The sequence below is a fragment of the Amblyomma mixtum genome, chromosome 2 (genome assembly GCF_055824585.1).
Source record: "Amblyomma mixtum isolate Tamu chromosome 2, ASM5582458v1, whole genome shotgun sequence".
Lineage (NCBI taxonomy): Eukaryota > Metazoa > Arthropoda > Arachnida > Ixodida > Ixodidae > Amblyomma > Amblyomma mixtum.
In genome coordinates this window covers 277,835,536-277,842,301 of record NC_143013.1, presented here as the reverse complement: position 1 = coordinate 277,842,301, position 6,766 = coordinate 277,835,536, and positions in this window count along the sequence as shown.

Below are 6,766 nucleotides of genomic sequence, written 5' to 3'. Positions count from 1 at the left end.
CACAGTGCTATCGCATACGTCTTCAAAATCAAGTGTCGATGCTGCGGAATCGCTAGAACACCAACGTTGCTTAGCAGAGTCACCGCTAGTACAGGATGCCACCTTGAACACCGTGATCCATCCGCGCTGACAGGTTTCGCGTGAAGCTTAACAATACTCGCTCATGCGGCTACCGAGAAAAACCGATTCCGAAGCTGAAGAACAGTTGTTTCGTTGTTTTTAAATATAGTTCATGCCACTTAGTTGAAAAAAAAACGGCTAAGATCGCACACAATGAGCCAATTCGCGCCATCGCGAAAATGAATCAATTTGCGTGTAACCAGTTAGAAAAAAATTAACTGCTTTTTTAAAAACCACGTACTATTACATTACGCTTTCAAAGCAGTTCATTTTTATTTTGCGAATAACATACAGCATCCAAAAACCGATGTATTTCTCAGAAACTCGAAGGTCCTGTCTTGTCTATCTGTGTATTCGTCTCAAAAGTTAGCGCTGTTTAGTTTTGAAGAAAAGAAAATGCATCACCAACTAGCCCCGCAACGTGTTTTACTAAGTGGAAGATATAAAAGCGTGAAATTTCTAGTTTAAGGCTGTAATGATGATGCACCCTCTGATGCGTTTCGCGGGGACCACCTTTCTCTGAAAAGCCTTATCACATAAAGGAATAATTGAGTGTGCAGTCGTCACAATACCGTCCTTATCATCACAGCTGTATTTTATTTTTCTCGGGAAGAAAACACGAAACTTGCTGTGGACGATAGTACTCTTCGAGGGGATAATCACCCCAGTTTCACTTCTTTAATTGGCTTCAGTTGACAGCCTTTCAAATGAGGAAATAATGATGCTTTCGTCATCTGTGGGACGCATTCCAAGCAGGTTTCCAACCATATATATAGAGTAGAAAGGTGCACATGCCTATTTGTTACCGGAAATAGAGCTATCGTGGTAAGGATGAACCTTTGCGAAGCACTTCGATCCGCTTTTCTTGTTGCGATCATCATGAGAACCACGTAAGTGCATTTTCGCCCATGATGTGAAGGGAAACATCTTCTCTGGAGCTGGCTGCTTTAGGAACAAGGTTGCCTTGAATTTTAAACAGCACTATTTGCAGTGATGTTCATAAGTTCTTTGATGTGACATTGTTCAATGTGCGAATTTTCCTGAGTACTGGCTAGAAATTCTCGCTGCAGCTGAATTGCTCAGCAATGAAATTCTGCGCATTATATAGGAAAGCAGACTGGCAAATGTTTCCATTTGTTACCGGTGATATGAACAAGACCTGAGATACGACAGGGCAACGACATCACTTTTACCGGTGAGCATGGGGCAATGGTACAAAAAGTTTAACCATAGGCGAGAATTGAATAGATTTTCAAGTGTGTGGTTGTGCTGAAAACGCAGATTACTTGAGCATAAAACGGAATGGAGTGGCATTTGAAGTCATATTGCCATCTAATAATTCTAAGTACGCAAAATTGCCAATATTTAATTCTTTGACGGACCGAAAAATCATGCAGAATCACCTTTGATAACTAGCGCTGGCTACCCACCATTTCAATAAATAAGAAGCGGCTGTACTCAATGTATATATGGTATCAGATGGCATGACGGGAGTCGCACTTCCACTGAGTTCTTACAGTGAAATCTGGAGTTTCTTTACAGAAGCTGAGCTCGCCTCAGTGGCTCAGTGCTTATGGCGCTGGGCTGCGGACACGAAAGGTGCAGGTTTGATCTCGGGCTCAGCGCTCGCATTTCGTTGCAGGCGAAATGCCAGAGGCCAGTGTACTGTTCGTTGTCAGTGTGTGTTCAAGAACGCCATGTGGTAGATATTATTCGGAGCACTCAACTTCAGCGTCCCTCATGGCCTGAGTCATTCTGGGACGTTAAACGCGATGAAATCGAGCGATTTATTGAATCTGAATTCAACAATCATAATCCGCATGAACCAATCCACCCATAAGGTTTTTTGCTGTTGCTGTTTATTTCTATTAGCTTTGTAAGGAGCTTGCAGTTTTTAAGTCTGGAAAGCACGACCAGAATTTAAGGAACAAGTATTTTGATAGTATAAACAGGATCAATACCTTTGGCAACAGTGTAGTAGGTAAAAATATACCGATTCAATCAAGGAAATGTTTAAATAATGGGAACGTTGGACTTCAGTCGGACGCGCTTCGGTAAAGCGTGGGCAGGATACATGTGACACTTATTTTGACAACAGACCTGTCCGCGTCAGACTGGGCCGCAGTGAAAACGCATTATACAGTGTCAGAGAGGATATAGGGTACATACCAAGCGCGCTTTCAGCACCGGCGAGGAGGAGACCATTTTTATCTACAGGCACATGTGTTTGCTTGTTTTGATCTCAGGCTTTTATTTGGTGAAAAGAAAAGAACGGAGCACTGCGCAAATGCAGCGCTCCATGCAACAGCAAGTGGTATAACTTCTGTTCCCGGCAGTGCAATCCTCATTGCTTATAGAACTCCGGACGGTGAAAGAAGCCTGCCCCATTTTCCGCGTGTTCAAAATACAGAGGTTCATACTTTATGAATAGCGATATCCAAAACTCCAGCACCTATCATCATATGACGCTATGGGTTCGATTTTATTACGCTTTGATTAATAACCTAGTTTTCTATTCAGAAGTTTTTGCAAGTTTTCTAAATCGCAAATGTATTTCTCTCGATATTTAAGAGCTCTTTCGTCTAGAAAAATATTATACGGAAGTCCTGTTTGAAAGACGACGTTGAAATTTTTCAGGATGATGTGCCTCAGCGCCGAAATCTCTAATTCCACAGAATGTGCCACCTCTTCACCTAATATTTCATTCACTATGTGCAATGCGACCGTAAGTAACAAATATTTTTGGTCAAAAAATACTTTATTTTCTAAAAATGTAACCTGCGATGCAAATATCAGCAGGGGGGAAGCCGCCTTTGAAATTTATAAAAACAATAAAAAAACGCTGCAGGCTTAGCGAAGGCAACTTCAACTTGGAAACAGCAACCTTCGCGCAGGATGGAACGGCCAAGTTTCATTTGTCGTCACATCACTGCTTGGCATGTTTCTTAATTGTATTCTAGCCATAAGAATTAGCATGATTCGCTGTCGCAATTGTGTAACACGTCAAGTGTGGAAAGAATACTTTTTTGTGCCCCCTGGAGAAGACAAATAAAATCTGTTGTCCATTGTAAACAGAGTTGTGACCTTTAGGAAAAGGGTGTAAAGCCGCTTGAAGAGCATTATCTTTTACAGCAAAGGCAAAGAAAAACCTGCTATGGGTTTCTCAACTAGATAGGCCTTTTGTCAAAGCAATTTCTTGTTTCATTTTTTGCATACGGATGCTTTTTTCGCAGCTGCTTTTTGTAATTGGTCATCGACAAAAGATTACAGAGTATTTCAAGATCAGTTCAAAGGACCAGCAGGCACAGACCAGCGCTGGCAGTGTTGGGTTTTGGACTGCCACATATTATTGCTGCGCTTGCGCTGCGTGGACAAGCGCCGATTATTCCGCAGTAGACGGGCTCCGTCGTGAGACCAATACGATAAGCGCTACAGGACTTCTTATAGCTACGGTGACTCACTTCAGAATAAAGTTGGCCACGCCGGAACAAGGCGCTCACAAGGGCCAACTTGCAGTCTCCTTCCAAGAAAGGCTACCGCTTCCAAAGAGGTCGTCGGCTTGCATCCGCAGCGGCAGCCGTAAAAGACGATTGACTTTCTCTGCCGCTGCTGTCCTGAGTAAAGAGAGGATTGGGGCCTTTGTTTCCCCGCTGTCGTTCGGGTGTTCCGCTTTCTGTATGGCGGTATTTCGAGCGCCTTATCGAAATGGCCTGTAGCAGAGGTAGGGACGGACCCCTTTTTTTCCGAGATAGAAGAGGAGTCATCGCCGAGCCGCTGTTGCTCGTCGGGAGCCGGCGCTTAGCCGTCGCGAGGATGATGGCTTTGTTGACAGTTCACGGGTCGCGTATGCTCGGGGTCGTGTTCTTAGTAGTGCAATCACAAAATGCAATGTTTCCAGAAGGGTTTTCACAAAACCGCTCAAAATTTTTGCCTGTCGAAAGGAATTTCGCAAAATGCGGTTTCCGTATGCAATATCTGCAGTATATTTGCAGTGCGCTGCGATTTATCTCTATTTCTTTCAGTGCAACGAAAATGTTTCCTGTTCCGATGGTTGCACGTGTTTGAGGAAGACAGGAGAAAACGGCACCTGTTATAATATGACTTGGAACGGTGATTACGCCTATGAAGACATAGTTATAGATCCATCAACTGTGCCCAACTACACGATGACGAATTCTGCTGCGCCAAATTCCACATCACCTAGACTTCTGGAATAAACTTTGTTTCTTCTCAAATGTCTGACTTTGACATCTCTTCGGCGCGAAAGTAAAAACAACAGGCGAGCGAATCGTGTCGGAGCCCAGGGTGACGGCAAATATTGATCTCTTAAATACGGAGGAATTTTCGACGCGTGGCGTCGAAAATTGGCCCAAGTTTAGTTCAAGTTACAGAACAAATTTTCTGTTGCCGGTTCGAGCCAGTAAACTGGCTGGATTCTTGCTATTACGCTTGCTATCAACGCACTGTAGAGATATAGGCTCCTGCGAAATGGGGTCGAGCTCGGCTCTTCTCGGTATAGCAAACGCAGATGGGTACGGGGAGCACCACATTTCGAAGCAGGGAGCCTGTGCGAGCAGGAAGAGTGTCCCAATGTACATGGAGTGTGAAGAGAGGAGGGACAAATGCAGGACGCAGCTGCGACTGATGTTGGGAGTGCGGATTGGGGGCTATCTACATTGCATGATGCGAAAGGGAGGAATCAGTACTCTGAGATAAACGAGCTGCGTAGAGTCCCGTCTCTCATATTCCAAGAGAAAGCAGGCGACAAACGAGTAGCGACTGGTCAAGGTTGAAGCGCCTGCCGCCTCCAACTTTAGCTCAATTTCACGTTAGATTGCCGTAGGCGTTGCTTCATTTCTCCTTGTTTTAAGATGTAGCCGAGGAACTATCACGTCTTTGCAGGCCCGGACGCGCGCTTGCCAAAAGTCGCAGCAGTGCTGTAGAGTGCATATATTGATTACAACTGCAAATACACACGCAGAACGCTAGGCTAGAATGCCTTTGAAAAACCTTCCCAACGCTTTTCTTACATAAGTCTCTCTATTGCAACCAGGCTTCTTTCGATTTCGTCAACAGCACAGTGCATCAACTTCGAGTGTCGTCTTCCGTCTTGTCTGAAAAGTTTTTGAACAGCACTTTTTGCTTTAAAGCACTTCATAACGCAACCTAAACGGCAATACGCATCCCGAAAGGTAAAAGTAAACCATTTGTGTGATGGAAATTTTTTACTGAAAGAAAAAAAGACGAGAAAGGTTGCTTTGTACTTTCGGGCTTAAAGGGAAACCGAGAGAAAGGTTTTCGGTGTCCGTTTTTTCGCCTTGACGAGTCTAGTGGTCGTAAAAATAAGCTCAAAATACCAGTGGTCAGGGTGAATCATTATTTACAAACGATTAGTTACAAACTGCACTCTATCATCCTTCGCCGCGCCGTCCTTCGAGTTGCCATCAACCATAGTGGGCGCCAGTCGATGCCCTACCATCTACAAACAAATGGCCTGATAGAGCGCCGCTTCAACCGCACCCTCACGGACATGCGTCACATGTGTGTAGCCGCTGACCACAAGAACTGGGACAACATGCTGGCATTTGTCACGTACCCTTACAATACCTGAAAGCACGATGCCACCGCATACCCAACCTTCTTTCTCCTTGACGCCCACATCTCAGGCACCTTTCTGCACATTATTCTCCCGTTTTCTCAACAACCTCATCCGTTCGTTTCGTGGACTCTCTGTATTGCGAGGAAAGGAAGACGACTAGCTCGCCTAACAACGCTCAGGACACAAGCTCGCGCCACGGACGTGACGGCAGCGGACACATTGCGGTCACGTACAGCCGGCTAGATCTTTAGCTGGCGTGCGTGACGGCCGCGTTTTCCGTGCTCCTGCAGCTTATGACGGATAAAATTTGCGAAAACATCAAATCTAAGCACAGGCTCACTAAGACTGTGCTTAATATTGAGCTTTCGGCCAGTTTGCTTCGTCGCAAAATGCAGGAGTGCCGAAACAGCAGCCGTCGCCTACGCCAGCTAAAGATTGGCCAGCTGTACGAGTCAGGTGACTAGGTTTGGCACTAAACTCTACTGCGTCGCGAGGCGTCTACTACAAATTCATCTTGCAGTAATTCAGCCCTTTCGTTGTTCTCGATCACCTCAGAGACGTACACTACATTATTGCAAAAGCTACCTCAGGTAATCGCCCCTCCCGCAAGACCCGAGTCGTTCATGTAGCCTCCTCAAACGCTGCCATCAGAACAATGGCTCTCTCGGTCGACGAGAATGAGCTTCCACTGACCAGGGCGAAGTGTTACGCCGTGCTGCCGTGTGGCAAGACAAGAGGCTCGATGTGCTCAAAGACTGACCTGTAGAACCCGCCGAACGCTGACCGTTCTGAGAAGCCTTCGATCCCTCATTGTCCTTCCAAATAAACCATTTGCCATCCTCGTAGTTTCGTTTCAATAACTTGTTGCGTTCGTTATCCGCGCCACATAGTTCATGTACGACGAACATTAAGAGCGGTTCAAATTCGACTAGTTGGTTCTTAACAATGTCATGCATAATGGCGCTTTTGAAAAGACTGGAATAACACAGGAAAGGCACAAACGGTGGTGTGCAAACTGTGAACTGAAATTTATTGCGGAGTGCACAA